Source organism: Dendrobates tinctorius, unplaced genomic scaffold, assembly GCF_039654945.1.
Source record: "Dendrobates tinctorius isolate UK_male_01 unplaced genomic scaffold, ASM3965494v1 ptg000105l, whole genome shotgun sequence".
Classification (NCBI taxonomy): Eukaryota; Metazoa; Chordata; class Amphibia; order Anura; family Dendrobatidae; genus Dendrobates; species Dendrobates tinctorius.
The window spans coordinates 6,939,771-6,959,651 of record NW_027361773.1 but is presented as its reverse complement, the minus strand read 5'-3'; positions in this window follow the sequence as shown (position 1 = coordinate 6,959,651).

Genomic DNA, 19,881 nt, shown 5'->3' with positions numbered 1-19,881 from the left:
TACCTAAACAGTGGAAACCCCCCACAAGTGACCCCATTTTGGAAACTAGACCCCCCAAGGAACTTATCTAGATATGTGGTGAGAACTTTTAACCCACAAGGGCTTCACAGAAGTTTATAACGTACAGCGGTATAATTAAATAATCATTTTTTCCATAAAAATGATCATTTCACCCCCAATTTTTATTTTCCCAAGGGTAACAGGACCCTAAAGGTTATTGTGCAATTTTCCCTGAGTATGCTGATACTCCACATTTGGTTGTAAACCACTATTTTGGGCGCATGGCAGAGCTCGGAAGGGAAGCAGCGCCATTTGACGTTTTTGGCTGGAATTGAGATCGGACACCATGTCGCGATTGGAAAACCCCTGATGTACCAAAACAGTGGAAACCCCCCACAAATGACACCATTTTGGAAACTAGACCCCCCAAGGAACTTATCTAGATGTGTGGTGAGAACTTTGAACCCCCCAAGGGCTTCACAGAAGTTTATAACATACAGCCGTACAATTAAAAAATCATATTTTTTCCACAAAAATGATCTTTTCACCCCCAATTCTTATTTTTCCAAGGGTAACAGGACCCTAAGAGTTATTGTGCAATTTGTCCTGAGTACGCTGATATCCCATATGGTGGGGGTAGACCACTATTTGGGCGCATGGCAGAGCTCGGAAGGGAAGCAGCGCCATTAGACGTTTTTGGCTGGAATTGAGATCGGACACCATGTCGCGTTTGGAGAGCCCCTGATGTACCAAAACAGTGGAAACCCCCACAAATGACACCATTTTGGAAACTAGACCCCCCAAGGAACATATCTAGATGTGTGGTGAGCACTTTGACCCCTCCAGTGCTTCACAGAAGTTTATAACGCCCGGGCGTGAAAATAAAAAAATCGTATTTTTTCCACAAACATGATCTTTTAGTCACCAATTTTTTTATTTTCCCAAGGGTACCAGGAGAAATTGGACCCCAAAAGTTGTTGTCCAATTTGTCCTGAGTACGCTGATACCCCATATGTGGGATAAAACTACTGTATGTGCACACGTCGGGTCTCGGAAGGGAAGTAGTGACGTTTTGGAATGCAGACTTTGATGGAATGGTCTGTGGGTGTCATGTTGCTTTTGGAGAGCCCCTGATGTACCTAAACAGTGGAAACCCCCCACAAATGACACCATTTTGGAAACTAGACCCCCTAAGGAACTTATCTAGTTGTGTGCTGAGCACTTTTAACCCCCCAGTGCTTCGCAGAAGTTTATAATGACCGGGCGTGAAAATAAAAAAATCGTATTTTTTCCACAAACATGATCTTTTAGTTCCCAATTTTTTTATTTTCCCAAGGGTAACAGGAGAAATTGGACCCCAAATGTTGTTGCCCAATTTGTCCTGAATACGCTGACACCCCATATATGGGAGAAAACTACTGTATGGGCACACGTCGGGGCTCGGAAGGGAAGTAGTGACGTTTTGGAATGCAGACTTTGATGGAATGGTCTACGGGTGTCATGTTGCCTTTGGAGAGCCCCTAATGTACCTAAACTATTGAAACTCCCCACAAGTGACCCCATTTTGGAAACTAGACCCCCCCGGAACTTATCTAGATGTGTGGTGAGCACTTTGAACCCCCAAGTGCTTCACAGAAGTTTATAATGCCGGGGCGTGAAAATAAAAAAATCATTTTTTCCACTAAAATTATATTTTTGCCCCCAACTTTTTATTTTCCTAAGGGTAACAGGAGAATTTGGACTCCAAAAGTTGTTTTGCAATTTGTCCTGAGTAGGCTGATACCCCATATGTGGGGGTAAAACACTGTTTGGGCGCATGGCTGAGCTTGGAAGGGAAGGACCACCATTTGACTTTTTCAACTCAGAATTGGCTGGAATTTAGATCAGATGCCATGTTGCATTTGGAGAGCACCTGATGTGCCCAAACAGTGGAAACCCCCAATTCTAACTCCAACCCTAACCCCAACACACCCCTTACCCTAATCTCAGCCCTAACCCTAGCCCTAACCGTAGCCCTAACCCTAACCCTAATGGGAAAATAGAAATAAATGCATTTTCTTTTAATTTTATTATTTTTCCCTAACTTAGGGGGTGATAACGGGGGGTTTGATTTACTATTTATGGCGGTTTTTATATATGGCAGCTGTCACACGCTAAAAGACGCTTTTTATTGTAAAAATAGTTTTTGCATCACCACATATTGAGAGCTATAATTTTTCCGCATTTTGACCCACCGAGTCATGTGAGGTCTTATTTTTTGCGGGATGAGTTGACATTTTTACTGGTACCATTTTCGGGCACGTGACTTTTTTTATAGCTTTTTATTCTGATTTTTGGGACGCAGAATGAACAAAAACCAGCGTTTCATGAATTTCTTTTGGGGGGGGTGCGTTTACACCGTTCCGCGTGCGATAAAATTGATATAGCGGCTTTATTCTTCAGGTCAGTACAGTTACAGCGATACCTCATTTAGGTCTTTTTTTATGCTTTGGCGCTTTTATGAAATGAAAACTAGTTTATATAAAAAATAATTATTTTTGCATCGCATTATTCTGCGAGCTATAACTTTTTTAATTTTTCGCTGATGATGCTGTATGGCAGCTCGTTTTTTGCGGGACAAGATGACGTTTTCAGCGGTACCATGGATATTTATATGCGTCTTTTTGATCGCGCGTTATTGCACTTTTTGCTTGGCGGTATGATAATAATTAATTACTTTTTGCTTCGTTTTTTATTTTGATTTTTTAAGGGGTTCGCTAAAGGGGGTAAATAATGGGACAGTTTTATAGGGCAGGTTGTTACGGACGCGGCGATACCAAATATGTGTACTTTTACTGTTTTTTTTATTTTCAAAAATGAATCAATTGGGGGAATATTTTTTTTTTCTAATTTATTTGGCGATTTTTTAAAATTATTTTAACACTTTTTTTTTAAAACTTTATTACATTGTCCCAGGTGGGACATCACTGTCCTGTGACAGATAGCTGATCTGTCACATCACAGATCACTGTGACAGATCAGCGATCTGTCACAGGCAGTGCAGCAGGCTTCCAGATTGATAAGTGAGTGATGAGATATTATTTCATTTTGAACCTTTTACTGGCCGCTTGCCTTTCAGGCTGATGCCTCCATTCCTTATATCCTGTCTGGTCCTCTGTTGTATTGAATCTCTGGCCTAGTGTTCACTCTAGACCTCAGCTTCCAGCTGAGAGCAAAACCTGGAGTTAATTATGCATATGTAGGTACTTCCACGGGCGATCAAATCTCATGACCTGGTGCTCACTCTAGGCCAGGACTTCTGGCCATTTGTAGGCCCCAGAGCATACTCAGTGAACTCCAGGACTTGCTCATGGCTGGAAGCACTGGTCTAGAGTGAACTCCAGGACAGAGATGTGGTGGGATGTAGGCACAGAAGATCAGAAAACCCTATACAAGAAAAAAACTGCAAGAATGCAGAAGTGAGTAAGCTATCAACATATTATTGACAACTGTAGCGCATTTACAAGCTTTTATGAGATGAGAGAGATAACCCCTTTGGTCTTTTTATGAATCTATTACAACTCTATGCAAATGTTAGGGAATATTTTAGTGGTGATATTGGGTTCAATAAGTAAGAAAAACCACAACCATCATTCTATCTAAAGTAAGGTGTTTAGGTCTGCTGGGTTGAATATTTATGAATAAAAGTTTTTTATAGCCAATGTTGTGCTCCTTGAAGGCCTCATGAGCCAAAATATCTTAGTTACAGGTGAATATACAGTGATCTTTTATGCAAATATTAGAACTTCTGTTTTTTTGTAGCTATCATTAAGCTCAGTAATCTGTTAGCCAAGTAATTAGTTTTCTTGTCAAATAAGTGTTTTGCTTTCAATCACCAAATTTCCTACCATTAACTTTTAGCATAGATTATAATTCTACACTTGATTCCAGTGAATAGATTCAAGAAGGAAAATTCGAATGCAGTCATGAATTGAGTAAATTAAATGTAACTAACTTTTTATAATCTTTTTCAAATGTTTCCATTTTTGTCAATTCAGCATGCTTTTTCCCTAGAACAATCAATGCATGGGGAAATATATGGCCAACTGCAGCTTTCTCTGGATAGGTCAGAGGTATCAGAGGTACTCACTGGAGGTTTCTTAATAGAACCCTGGCAGCTAATTCATGATGCTCAAACCACAGATGGCCCGAATCAGTGACTGACTCCTGAATTACAGACGTACAGTATATATTTATCTCTGAAATGTTAGTCCAAGAGGTATGCACAAATCTCCCATTCACTAAGCTAGACTGACAGGCCTGTCCTTATGTGTGCAGCAATATTTTTAGAGCCAATGTTTTATCGAACTTACAATAAAAGTAAATCAGGGTGAAATCACAAGAATGAATTTTGCGATATAAAACCACCAAAACCACCAAATTTAGAGGACTGGAACTGATTTTGAGCATCAGAAATTTCTTTGACAAATCTTCCACGTGTGAATATGCCCTTACTGGGCAAGAGTAAGTTAAATAATGGCAAAACAATTACAACCTATATCTTTCTTGACATATCATGCTTAAATTGTCCCTTCAGTCTGACATAAAACTTCAACATCATTTGCTTGATGCCCTTCTTTTCATTCATTTTGCTCTTGGCCTTCATTCATTGTGATCATTCAATATAATCCTGATTTCTGGGATCATTTTCTTTCTCAAACATGGCCACAGAGCTTCTCGGAAAGCCCAGTGCACACTGTTCTTGACTAGTCTAAAACACTTTTCATTCTCCTGGTAGTGTATTGATTAGTCTGAGAAGCCCCATGGCTATTTGTAAAGAAAAAAAAGAGAAATTAGTGGCAGAATAACTTAAAAGGGTGCAATCATTCCCTCATTAATTTTACACTTTAATGTCAGATTCAATACACACAATGCTTAGAAATACCAGCAACTTAATGTGGTGCCACCCTACCGTTATGTGGATACCCTAGGGTGTCTCTGTATATTGCTGGATAGGACTTAAATACAGATCAGTCGTGACACGACATGCAAGGGGGTTGTGGTAAGACCACAAAAGACAACCATAGATCCATGGATAGAAAAATACAAAAAACTTTATTCCAGATACACAAATATAGCAGGTGCAAGACAATGGTGAACAAGGGTAGATACAGAGAAGGATTCACCATGCACTGTGGAGAAGCCACGTGTGGAACCAGCACCCCCAACCCTGATTACATTTGCATACCCCAATAAATACATCTGGCTGAATGGAAGTAATGTTATCAACAGATTATATGCAAGTATACATAAATCATGTTACACTACAGAGTATATCTTGCGACTCACATGGCCGTCAATTCATTTAATTTTATTACATATATTGCATACTCATAGTTGTAATTACACAAAAAGCCCAAATGTTGCCCTATGTGGCTAGGATGTCAAATAAAGCCTGGAAAAGTAAGGGTTAAGATACCCAGTGGTCTCAACTAAACCTCACATAGGTGGCAAGAGACTACCCTTATATAATTACTCATTGAGCCCGGGAGGGTTAAAGTTCGAGTGCCAAAAGTTCTTATATTTACCTCAAGTGAGCGGAACTTAGGGGCGGGGTGGTGGGGACCAGCACGTGTGCCCCGACACCCGTTTTGGATGCTCGTCCAATGTCAGGGGGCGTGACTATAAAAATCCTCAAACCGGAAATAGCAGTGACGCGCTCAGACCGGAAATTACGGATCCGCCGTCATAGCAACCAAGGATGCAGAGCGGCGCCAGTGTCACATGGCAGGGAGCAAATGGCGTACTAGTCTAAAACACTTTTCATTCTCTTGGTAGTGTATTGATTAGTCAGAGAAGCCCCATGGCTATTTGTAGAGGAAAAAAAAGAGGAATTAGTGGCAGAATAACTTGAAAGGGTGCAATCATTCCCTCATTAATTTTACACTTTAATGTCAGGTTGTAGAACATAAAATCATAGAATTTTAGAGTTGGAAAGGACCTCAAGGGTCATTGTGTCCAACCCAATGCTCAATGCAGGATTCACTAAATCATCTCAGACAGATGTCTGTCCAGCCTCTGTTTGAAAACTTCCATTGTAGGAGAACTCACAACCTCTCGTGGCAGCCTGTTCCACTTATTGATCACCCTCACTGTCAAAAAGCTTTTTCTAATACCTAATGTGTATCGTCTCCCTTTCAGTTTTATTCCATTGTTTCTAGTGTTTCCATGTGCAAATGAGAATAATGATGATCCATCTACACTCTGACAGCCTTTCAGGTATTTGTAGACAGCTATTAAGTCTCCTCTTTGCCTTCTTTTTTGAAAGCTAAATATTCCCCATAGGACATACTTGGCAGTCCGCTCACCATCCTGGCAGCTCTTCTCTGAACTTGCTCCATTTTTTCAATGTCTTTTTTAAAATGTGGTGCCCAAAACTGGACACAGTATTCCAGATGAGGCCTGACTAAGGAGGAATAGAGGGGGATAATTACTTCATGTGATCTAGACTTTCTGCTTCTCTTAACACATCCTAGAACTGTGTTTGCCTTTTTTGCTACTGTATCACACTGTTGACTCATGTGCAGCCTGTGCTCTATTAGTATACCCAAATCTTTTTCACCCGTGCTGTTGCTTAATTATATTCCTCCCTTTCTATAGATGTAATTTTCATTTTTCTTGCCCAGATGTAGGATCTTGCATTTCTGTGACACGAGTCACGGCAGTAAATATGTATACTACTTACTGTAAGTAAACGGAGGTCAAACAATCTGAGGTTAGGTCCAGGAAATGGCACAGTACGACAAAGGGAAGTCAGAGACAAAGTCCAATACACAAGCCGAGGTCAGGAAAGTCAGAGAGACAAAACAGTTTACAGGGAGCAGGCACAAGCAAAGTCAGGTCACAAGCAAAGGGTCTGAGTCCGAGAAGAGAATCAAGTCAAGCTGGCACAGAGTACAGAGGAATCAATTCCACAGGCAACAGCAAGTGTAAGATTGACACTGAGGGGAAGAACTAGCATGCTTAATTAGAAGCCTGATTAAGGAAAATAAACACAGGTAATTGCAGCACAGACCCAGCACAGACTGACAGCCCTGACACAAAGTAGCAAAAAGACAGAAACAGAGTGGAAATTGTGACAATTTCTCAACCTTTAAATACTATTCTATTAGTTGCTGCCCATTGTTCAAGCTTATCTAGATCCTTCTGAATCCCTTCTCTGTTTTCTCTAGCTATCCCTCCTAGCTTTGCATCGTCTGCAAAGATTGACTTTAATAGTAGTGTCCGAAAGGGTTGAAGACTCAATATCCAAACTTTGTTTAACAAACGATTTTTTCTATGATGAGAAACAAGTTGTCTGCATATATTGCTTGCATTTTTTGAAGTAGTAAGTCCCCCTTTTGCTTTGGGCCTTGCCCGAATGGTAATTGTCGCCCATTTACTAATACATAACACACTGACAAGAGTGATGCTGTTTCTAGAAAAACAAAAAAACATGTACAGTATATTCATGATAGACAAGCTATAATTTATGTATAGATGCTTTCTATAATCTACCGTCTTCTAATACCAATACGTCTTTTATTTCTTCCTACTTTAATACTGGTAAACAGAGATGTGTTTTGTGCATTTAGCCTAAAGCTCAAGAGGGTTTAGAAACTGCATGCCATGTGTCATGTTTAGGTGCTTCCAGGGGCTTAGTTCATTCATGTGATAAACCTGCATAAGCCAGACCACACAATTATATGAACCCTAGAAAAATCTTTACGTTTTAGCAGTGGGATTAAACGGAGCACTTTGGATCTGTTTTTTTTCTTCAATAAAACAATATGAGTAATCCTGTTGAAAAGTCAGAACCTTTCTCAGTCTTTACTAAATTCCATTTTTTCATTTGTTATATTGAGTGTAGTTAGTTACTAGTAAAAACAATGTTTTACATCATCTGATATTTGATATGATACAACTGTGCATAAAATCCTTTACGCTCTACTTCAGACTGATTACCCCCGAGATGTAAGGATATGTTGCTTTAATTGATCTTTTCTTTTCATTTGTAATTTTCCGATTGTATTAGGCCTCTTTCACAAACACTTTTTTATGTGTTTTAAATGTTTGTGATAAAACACCATTAATTTTTCTTTGCATTTTTTATAAATATTTATGGCATTTTTTTCTTTTCTTATTTTGCAACATGCATTTATTTTTAAAAACAAGATATATTATATTGCACTATAACTTGTAAGATAACATCTGGCTATATAGTAAAATGCTAAAAAGACTACAAAAAATATGATGCAATTCAAGAAATTGTTGTGTGAGAAACCAGACTAACAGAAATAATAGGAAATTTATTTTTTTATTCATTTATTGTTTCCAAATTATATAAATTGTACATTTTATTTGCAAATTTTGAGCAACGGGGTTCAAGCTTGTTTTCATGTTATCAATAATGGCACTCTAAGTAGTGTGTTATAACCTATCCCAAGTGTAGCATACATTATATTCTTTAGCAGGGCATAGATAACTGTTGAACATTATAAACTGGATTTAAAATAAAGATGTGTTAGATTTTTTTTCACCAGTTTTATAGTAAGAAAAGTGGCTGAAAACTTTGAAGGGGTTGTCAGTGTTGGCCTGGGTATAGAAGTATATTTTTATCAAAGTAAAAGGTAAACAGGCACCATCCTAGATATCATAAGTAGAGTTGAGGGAAACAGGTCGAAAAATTTCAAAAGTCGCCGACTAGGGTGATGTCGGCCACGAGCTCGGCGACTTTAGCGCCAAAGTCGCGTTTCAAAAGTTTGTTTTCCGCCCTTTTTCAGGCAATCAGGATCCACGGACACTGTGGGCAACGTGATGACATAGGCAGGGGTCACCATCATCTTTGAGAAGGGCATGCAAGTGATTGGCTTGCTTTGGGGGGCATCACAGGGGGTATAAAAGGGCGTGCAAGCCGACCGCCATGTTACTCATGCTGATCTCAGAATAGGGAGAGCTGCTGCTGCTGATTCTGTAGGGAGAGCGTTAGGCAGGGAAGAAGACACCAAAAACTGCTTCTGCTGCTAGCGATTTTGCCTGTACAACACACCAGTCACTGTGTGTGCAGTGCAAGTGGAGGCTATATTTTGCTGGATCAGCTGTGTTGGTTGTTAGGCTGCCTTATAAGGCTTCCTGATCGCTGCATTGCTGTTTTCCCACTGCTCTGCAAACTGCTTTCTTAAAAGCAATCCAAATTTTTTTTTTGTCCTGGTGAGGTACTGAGCGTGCATTTTTTCACACCATACAGCAGTGCACGCTCCTCTCTCAGTATCGTGTAACGGCTGTTATCACGGCCACAGCGAAGTTATCTGTGTGTCACTCTGTAAGAATAAGTCGAGGACATGTTCCATTCTTACAGACCTACACCTTCTAGTTTTGTCTGCTTTTCAAACAGTTAAGTATATTTGCTGTTTGATCACATTCAAAACTATAGAGAGACAGCGTGTGTCAGTCCGTATACTTAAAAAACACGGAGCTTGACAATTTTACGGACACCGGACAGCGGTGTACGTGCACGCTCCTCTCTCAGTACCGTGTAACGGTGTTATCACGGCCACAGTGAAGCTATCTGTGTGTCACTCTGTAAGGATAAGTCGAGGACATGTTCCGTTCTTACAGACCTACACTCTAGGGAGATTCCTATTCTGCCCAATTCTATATGCACCTTGTAGTTTGTCATACACTAGACAATTTCTGCCTGTGACATAGCGGTGTGATATTCACTAGGCCTCACACAATCCAACAGTGTCCACAAGTGTGTTCAGAAATTCTACATCTCCCCTGTCCTATAGTGACATTTTTCACACCTACGACAATGAGCCTGTGACATAGCGGTGTGATATTAACTGGGCCTCACACAACAGTGTCCACAAGTGTGTTCAGAAATTCTACATCTCCCCTGTCCTATAGTGACATTTTTCATACCTGCGACATTGAGCCTGTGACATAACGGTGTGATATTAACTGGGCCTCACACAACAGTGTCCGCAAGTGTGTTCAGAAATTCTATATCTCCCCTGTCCTATAGTGACATTTTTCACACCTGCGACATTGAGCCTGTGACATAGCGGTGTGATATTAACTGGGCCTCACACAACAGTGTCCACAAGTGTGTTCAGAAATTCTACATCTCCCCTGTCCTATAGTGACATTTTTTACACCTGCGACATTGAGCCTGTGACATAGCGGTGTGATATTAACTGGGCCTCACACAACAGTGTCCACAAATGTGTTCAGAAATTCTACATCTCCCCTGTCCTATAGTGACATTTTTCACACCTGTGACATTGAGCCTGTGACATAGCAGTGTGATATTAACTGGGCCTCACACAACAGTGTCCACAAGTGTGTTCAGAAATTCTACATCTCCCCTGTCCTATAGTGACATTTTTCACACCTACGACATTGAGCCTGTGACATAGCAGTGTGATATTAACTGGGCCTCACACAATCCAACAGTGTCCACAAGTGTGTTCAGAAATTCGACGTCTCCCCTGTCCTATATACACCTTGTACCTTGTTTTACATTACTATATAGTTTGTGGGATTTTGTGTACATTTTTACCAAAAATGAGGAAGGCTGGTGGAAGAGGCCGTGGAATTGGGCGAGGGTTGCCAGCTGGTAATGATGGTGTTGGTGGTGGATCTGATGGCAGTGGCAAAAGCAAAATAGGACCGAATGCAGGAGGTGTTGAGCCTGCGTCATCGTCTGGCTCCACATGGCCTTGAAGGCTTAGTTTTCTAGGAGTTGGCAAACCGCTTTTAAAGCCAGAGCATCAGGAAAAAGTTTTGGCTTACGTTGCTGACTTAGCCTCCAGCTCTATCGGCTCCTCTTCTGAAGTTGTAAAAAATAAAAGCACTGAGTCGTCATTGGAGGGTCATGTTCATGAACCACACCTTTCCTTGTGTCCTTCACCCCAACCAAGATTGAAGGATGATGCAGGCCATACAACTGATAATTCCATGGAGCTGTTTTCACATACTATGCCTGGGTTATCAAGTGAAATGGTGAATTACCCAGGCCAAGATGAATCTGACATGGAGTGCACTGATGCGCAGCCTCTGATAGATGATTCTGTTGGTACATTCAGTCAGAGCACTACATTGTCCTCGCAGTGTAATGAGCCAGATTCTGACCCTGATGAGACTCAGGTGCCCCTTCCCGCATACTATACCACCATACACGGTGACACAGAGGAAGGTGCACATGACATTGAAGAGGAGGTGATGGATGACCCAGTTGTTGACCCAGATTGGCATCCATTGGGGGAAGAGGGTGCTGCTTCCAACAGCTCAGATGAGGAGGAGGAGCATCCACAGCAGACATCGACATCGCAGCAGCTGTTATCTGGCAGGCCCGGAGCACTCCAAAGACAGGTTCCAAAAATCAAAAGAGTTGCTGGACAGCTTGTCCAGACGGTCAAAATAGCACAGCGTGCTAGGCCGCAAAATGTCTTCCAAAGTAGGAAGAGTGCAGTGTGGCACTTTTTTGACAAAATCCTCATGATCAGGCCAAGGTTATCTGTAAGAAGTGCGCAAAGACCTTTAGCCGAGGGAAAAATCTGAAATATTTGAATACCAGTTGCATGCTTAGACATTTAACCAGCATGCACTTGCAAGCGTGGACACAACACCAAACCTCAAGTACCACATGTGCAACTGATCACAAAGAAGGTAGTCAGCAACGCTACATTGTTTCCCCCACTGTAAGCCCACCGGTTAGCACAGCAGCAAATGTTGAGGTGTCATTGCAAGGCCAAAGCAGTCAGGGAGTCCCACTGTTATATCAACAAAAGACTAAATCTAGGCCATCTGAAAGAACACCAACTCCATCACCATCATCAACCCTCTCTCAGTCCGCCCTGTCCACTGCTAGTTCCACCATATGCAGCTCTCAAGTCCAGCTCACCCTCCCAGAGACTATGAGTAGGTCAAGAAAGTACGCAGTCTCTCATCCGCGTACACTGGGTTTGAACGCCCACATTGCCAAGCTAATCTCATTAGAGATGATGCCCTATCGGTTGGTGGAAAGCGCAGCTTTCCGCGAACTCATGGCCTATGCAGTACCACGCTATGACCTACCCAGTCACCACTTCTTCTCTCGCAAAGCCATCCCAGCCCTCCACCATCATGTGAAAGACCGCGTTGTCCATGCACTCAAGCAGTCAGTGAGTGGAAAGGTGCACCTCACAACAGATGCATGGTCCAGTCGGCATGGCCAGGGCCGTTACATGTCCATCACTGCGCACTGGGTTAATGTGGTGGATGCAGGGTCCACAGGGGACAGCGGTGGTGGGACAGTGCTGCCTAGCCCATGGTATAGGAAACAGTTGGCTGTAGGCGTTCGACCCTCCTCCTCCTCCAGAAGCGAAAGCTCGTCCACAGAGCGCAGTCGTACTAGCACTCCATCTGCAGCTGCCACTGTTGCACACGAGGTGTCCCCCTATCGAGCAGCTAGTGGAAAGCGTCAGCAGGCTGTGTTGCAGATGATGTGTTTGGGCGACAGACACACCGCGGAGGAAGCTGCAGATGAAAGTGCAGGTTCGGCCCACCCGCCATCAGACACACCACCGTACTATCAGGGGCCCTGTGCCAGTGCCGTCGCCAACGAGTGGGCCCCCCCTGCTTGCTCAGGATCACAGCACTTGCAAGGTTGAAATACTGTGCAGTGAGATGGAAGATGGGGACGACTAGGAGTCCAGACTAGTACAGGGATTCCCTAGCGAGGAGACTTATTTCATTGTTTTCAATGTTGGGACAGCAATTTTTGGGGAGCACTATACTCTGGAGAATGATAGATGGGGCCCACCATACACTGGAACATTCCAAAGGTGGACATCAGACACTGGAGCAGCATTTACAGGGCCCATTATACACTAGAGCATTAGAAATGGGGCCCATTATGTTTGGAGCATTATTTGGGCCCATAAGACAGTGGAGCTTCATCCATGGGGACCAACATATACTGTAGCATTATGTGGAGCTCATCATATACTGTTTCAAACATTATATGGGACCAATGATTCTGTATGGAGAAATAGATGGGCCTCGTCATGAGATGTAAAAAGTGAAGTATTTTTCATTGTACTATACCGCTATTTCTCTGCCGTATCGGAGCATCATGAGTTGTGGTATGTGTTAAAGGGGCGCTCTTTCGCCCAGGGCACATGAAAACCTGGAGCCAGCCCTACCCCCCACAACTTTAGCCTAATAACCCCAATTTTTCAGTGAGTAACTTGTATTATGAAGTTAATTAAGGTTGACAAGCTTAAGTAAGAAGAATTGATGCTTTTGGCATTCAAATGGGCACTGTAGGTGTGTTTCCTGTCCTCCTCTCACTGCCGACTTTAATTCCCCATTGACTTACATTGGGTTTCATGTTTCGGTCGGACCCTGACTTTTCCCTATAGTCGGCCAATTTTGCTCGACCCGACTTTTGGAAAAGTCGGGTTTCATGAAATGAAACTCGACCCTAAAAAAGCAAAAGTCGCTCAACTCTAATCACAAGATATTGGATGACCTAGTGCATACGAAAATATATAGAAACACAAGAAAAAGTATATGCACCAGTCATAGGGATCACCATAAGTCAATTTAATACAAAAAGTTTATTTTATTTCTGCAGACACCACAAACAAGAACTTGGCTAAAAACAATTAAAAGTCTGAACTAAAGCAGACATGTAACAGAAATGGGTCATAGTCATATAAAGTATAATACTTAAGGTCCTATGTATCCAGACAATAAGTGTGTTTAAAGTGCAAATGCTTACTGACTGCTGAGGCCCCAATTAGTAGAAGTGTGTGTAACTGCACATCAGTTATGAACTATATGCCTGCTGTTTACATATACGCCCAAGCCATGGCGTGCTACATGTACTGAACGCATACCACAGGGATTATTAGTTTAAGGCTATGTTCACACTAAAGAAGGGACACCCAGACTAATGTGACCAGAATAAGTTCAAGTCAGAACAATAGAGCATATTACCACCAAGGGGGTCATGGAGGGAAAGACCAGTATTCTCCTACCACCAACGATAACACCAAAATGCCCCCAAGTGGATGCACACAACTGGGTTACATTGGACCAGGGACCCATGCGTATCAACACAAGAGTGTGTCTTCCTCAAGGTCAGTCACTCCATGGCTTGGGCGTATATGTAAACAGCATGCATATAGTTCATAACTGATGTGCAGTTACACACACATCTACTAATTGGGGCCTCAGCAGTCAGTAAGCATTTGCACTTTAAAGCACACTTATTGTCTGGATACATAGGACCTTAAGTATTAAACTTTATATCACTATGACCCATTTCTGTTACATGTCTGCTTTAGTTCAGACATTTAATTGTTTTTAACCAAGTGCTTGTTTGTGGTGTCTGCAGAAATAAAATAAACTTAATGCTTTGTATTATATTGACTTGTGGTGATTAGTGTTGAGCTTTCCGATACCGCAAGTATCGGGTATCGGCTGATATTTGCCGTATCGGAATTCCAATACCGAGTACCGATACTTTTTTCGTATCGGATACCGGAATCGGAAGTCCAAAATGCAATGAGCCACTTTTGTGGCTCTGATTGGCTGCCGAAATGACGTCATCATGATGCGCTGTCTGTGCGCATCATGATGCGCCGTCAGTTCGGGCCTTCGGGGGGGCTGTGCCGACTGTTCGGGGGTCTGTACCGGCCTGCCAGTGGTCTGTGCAGGCTCCGGTGGTCTGTGCCGGCCTGCCGGGGGGCTGTGCCGGCCTGCCGGTGGTCTGTGCAGGCTCCGGTGGTCTGTGCCAGCCTGCCGGGGGGCTGTGCTGGCCTGCTGGTGGTCTGTGCAGGCTCCGGGGGTCTGTGCAGGCATCGTCCGATGGGACTACAAGTCCCATCGGGCGATGCCTGCTACCATGACAGTGATTGACACATTAGCCAATGACGGGACAGTAGTAGTCCCATCATCCGGCTAATGTGTTGAATGTAAAAAAAAAAAAAAAAAAAGAAAAATTTACATGCTACATACATAAAACATGCATACTACATATATACTACATGCAACATGCATACTACATACATGCTACATACTACATGCATGCTACATACATGCTACATACTACATGCATGCAACATACATACTACATATATACTACATGTAACATACATACTACATATATACTACATGTAACATACATACTACATACATGCTACATACTACATGCATGCTACATACTACATACATGCTACATACATACTACATACATAATACATATATACTACATGCATGCAACATACATACAACATATATACTACATGCATGCAACATGCATACTACATATATACTATATATACTACATGTAACATACATACTACATATATACTACATGCAACATGCATACTACATACATGCTACATACATAATACATATATACTACATGCATGCAACATACATACAACATACATACTACATGCATGCAACATGCATACTACATATATACTATATATACTACATGTAACATACATACTACATATATACTACATGCTACATACATGCAACATACACACTACATGCTACATACATGCAACATACATACTACATACATGCTACATACATACACACTACATGCTACATACATGCAACATACATACTACATACATGCTACATACATGCAACATACATACTACATACATGCTACATACTACATGCATGCTACATACTACATACATGCTACATACATACTACATACATAATACATATATACTACATGCATGCAACATACATACAACATATATACTACATGCATGCAACATGCATACTACATATATACTATATATACTACATGTAACATACATACTACATATATACTACATGCTACATACATGCAACATACACACTACATGCTACATACATGCAACATACATACTACATACATGCTACATACATACACACTACATGCTACATACATGCAACATACATACTACATACATGCTACATACATGCAACATACATACTACATACATACTACATACATGCTACATACATGCAACATACATACTACATACATGCTACATACATACCACATGCATGCAACATGCATACTACATATATACTGCATATATACTACATGCATGCAACATACATATATACTACATACAATACATACATATAGACATACAGTACATATAACATAGAGTACATACTTACCGTCACTTGTCACCTACCTTCCGTCATTGTATTCCTGGAGCTGGTAGAGAACGGTAGCATCAGCTGATGCTGCTGTTCTCCACGCAAGATGGACGTGGGACCCTCGTGGACTTCTGCGGATCGGGGTAAGTATATTGGTGTTTTTTTATTTTGATATTTATCCCTCAGGTGATAATGGCTTCGGGGATCAAAGTGACAAGTGACGGTAAGTATGTACCCTATGTTATATGTACTGTATGTCTATATGTATGTATGTATGTATTGTATGTAGTATATATGTATGTTGCATGCATGTAGTATATATGCAGTATATATGTAGTATGCATGTTGCATGCATGTGGTATGTATGTAGCATGTATGTAGTATGTATGCAGTATGTATGTTGCATGTATGTAGCATGTATGTAGTATGTATGTAGCATGTATGTAGCATGTAGTGTGTATGTATGTAGCATGTATGTAGTATGTATGTTGCATGTATGTAGCATGTAGTGTGTATGTTGCATGTATGTAGCATGTAGTATATATGTAGTATGTATGTTACATGTAGTATATATAGTATATATGTAGTATGCATGTTGCATGCATGTAGTATATATGTTGTATGTATGTTGCATGCATGTAGTATATATGTATTATGTATGTAGTATGTATGTAGCATGTATGTAGTATGTAGCATGCATGTAGTATGTAGCATGTATGTAGTATGTATGTTACATGTAGTATATATGTAGTATGTATGTTACATGTAGTATATATGTAGTATGTATGTTGCATGCATGTAGTATATATGTAGTATGTATGTTGCATGCATGTAGTATGTAGCATGTATGTAGCATGCATGTAGTATGTAGCATGTATGTAGTATGCATGTTGCATGTAGCATATATGTAGTATGTATGTTACATGTAGTATATATGTAGTATGCATGTTGTATGTATGTAGCATGTATGTAGCAAGTACATTTTTTTTTTTTTTTTTTTTTTTTTTTTACATTCAACACATTAGCCGGATGATGGGACTACTACTGTACCATCATTGGCTAATGTGTCAATCACTGTCATGGTAGCAGGCATTGCCCGATGGGACTTGTAGTCCCATCGGACGATGCCTGCACAGCCCCCCGGCAGGCCGGCACAGACCACTGGAGCCTGCACAGACCACCGGCAGGCCGGCACAGACCACCGGAGCCTGCACAGACCACCGGCAGGCCGGCACAGACCACCGGCAGGCCGGCACAGACCACCGGAGCCTGCACAGACCACCGGCAGGCCGTCACAGCCCCCCGGCAGGCCGGCACAGACCACCGGAGCCTGCACAGACCACCGGCAGGCCGGCACAGACCACCGGCAGGCCGGCACAGCCCCCCGGCAGGCCGGCACAGACCACCGAAGCCTGCACAGACCCCCTGGCAGGCCGGCACAGCCCCCTGAAAGGCCCGTACAGACCCCAGAGAGGCTGTACAAGGCAAAAATAGGGTTTTTCTTATTCCGATACCGGAAGTCCCATAGACTTGAATGGGACTTCCGGTATCGGAATCGGTGATACCCGATATTTTTTTTAGATCGGCCGATACCATCCTATACGATACTTTTAAGTATCGGACGGTATCGCTCAACACTAGTGGTGATCCCTAGAAGTATATTTTTAGTAATCTACTGGAGTTCCTCTATACCCACTATTAGGGTCCGCCACAATAGTGGGGCCCACTCAGATGTTTTGCACCCCACTAAAATGAGCCCCTAGCTAGCTATGCCTCTGATAGAGATTGTTTGATTGTTTAACGATTGTTTATATTATATGTCTAAGTTTCCATTTCTGAAGCCACAATGTAGTAATCGGGCAGGAAGGAATAACCTTTCAGAGAAGCCCAAGAAAGTTGTATTTAAACGTGTCCTGGGAGACACTGATACAACCAATTCCCCGTGTAGTGTGTACACTAGTGATGGGAGAGCACTAAATTGCTAGGGTGCACATTGGTCGGGTTGAGCAAATTGGAATGCTCGGGTGCTCAACCAGAGCAGCGAGCCCAATGTAAGTCTATGGGAAACTCAAACATTTTTGCTGCGACCCCCCCGGGGGCCTTTTTAGGGTCTGAAAGCATCGGAAATCGATGGGAACAGTGCTCAAATGACATGGGAACATCATGGGGAAGATCCCTGGAAGCATTTCTGACTCCCAGGTCACTGCTGTGAACAATGTTGTCAGAGTTTTACGCCATTTTTCCAGGCGCACAATAAAACATACCAAAAACGAAATCAAAATTGAAATATGTTAAGAAAAATCCTTTCCAGGGTAATGATTTGTATATAAGGCAAAATAAATAACCCCAAACAAAAATGTTCCTCCACCACTTGGGCTATGTTCACATGCAGCGTTTTTGATGCAGTTTTTAACTTTAGCATTGCTTTCAACCAAGACAAATGCAATCACTGGGAAATGTCAAATTAACATTTTACAAGCTTAGCTGACCATGTGGTATGTGACATTAGACACATCCTGTTTCAATTATGAAGGAGGGCCTGTTAAAGGAGAAGGGCCATCAGGCGGACTTTAATATTCTTAAACGGACACCAGTTGGCCTTCACTATTCTTAGAGAGCCATCAGCAGGCTATGCTTTGTTGTTCCCATTATTAAACAGTGGGTCTCCAATACTGTTATTGCCTATGCATTGAATGCAATGCCTGCCCCAAATTTGGACGCATCCCAATAACCCATTGGACAAACTTCATGGATGGCCACATGAAACCAAAGTTCCCATTCTTATTTATTTGGTAATGCCATACTGTTAGCCTATGTACTGAATGCAAGGCCTGCTCTTCCCCAAAGTTATACGCACCCCAATAACCCTTTGAACCAACGTACTGGATGGCCACATGAAACCAAAGTTCCCTTTATTATGATTTTTTTTACCAACAGAAAGTTTGCCCATGAAGTGATTGCAAGGCCTGCTCAAATCTTGGACGCACCCCAATAACCTAAAAAACAGACCTCCTGCATGACTAAATGAAACCAAAGTTCCCATTATTATGTTTTTTTTGCTACTGCCAGAAAGTTTGCCCATGAAGTGAATGCAAGGCCTGCCAAAAAGTTTAACGCATTCCCAAAACCCTTTGAACCAACGTACTGAATGGCCACATGAAACCAAAGTTCCCATTATTATGATTTTTTTTACTCCCAGAAAGTTTACCCATGAAGTGAATGCAAGGCCTGCTCAAAATTTGGATGCACCCCAATAACCTAAAAAACAAACATCCTGTATGCCCACATGAAACCAAAGTTCCAATTATTATGTTTTTTTTTACTACCAGAAAGTTTGCCCAAGATGTGATTGTAAGGCCTGCCCCAAAGTTTAATGCACCCCAAAAACCGTTTAAACCAACGTACTAGATGGCCACATGAAACCAAAGTTCCCATTATTATTAGTTTGCTACTGCCATACTGTTAGCCTATACAGTACATTGAATGCAAGGCCTGCTGTGCCCCAAAGTTACACGCACCCCAATAATCTTTTGAAACAACGTACTGGATGGCTACATGAAACCAAATTTCCCATTATTATGATTTTTTTTACTTCCAGAAAGTTTGCCCATGAAGTGAATGCAAGGCCTGATCAAAATGTGGACGCACCCCAATAACAGACATCATGTATGCCCACATGAAACCTAAGTT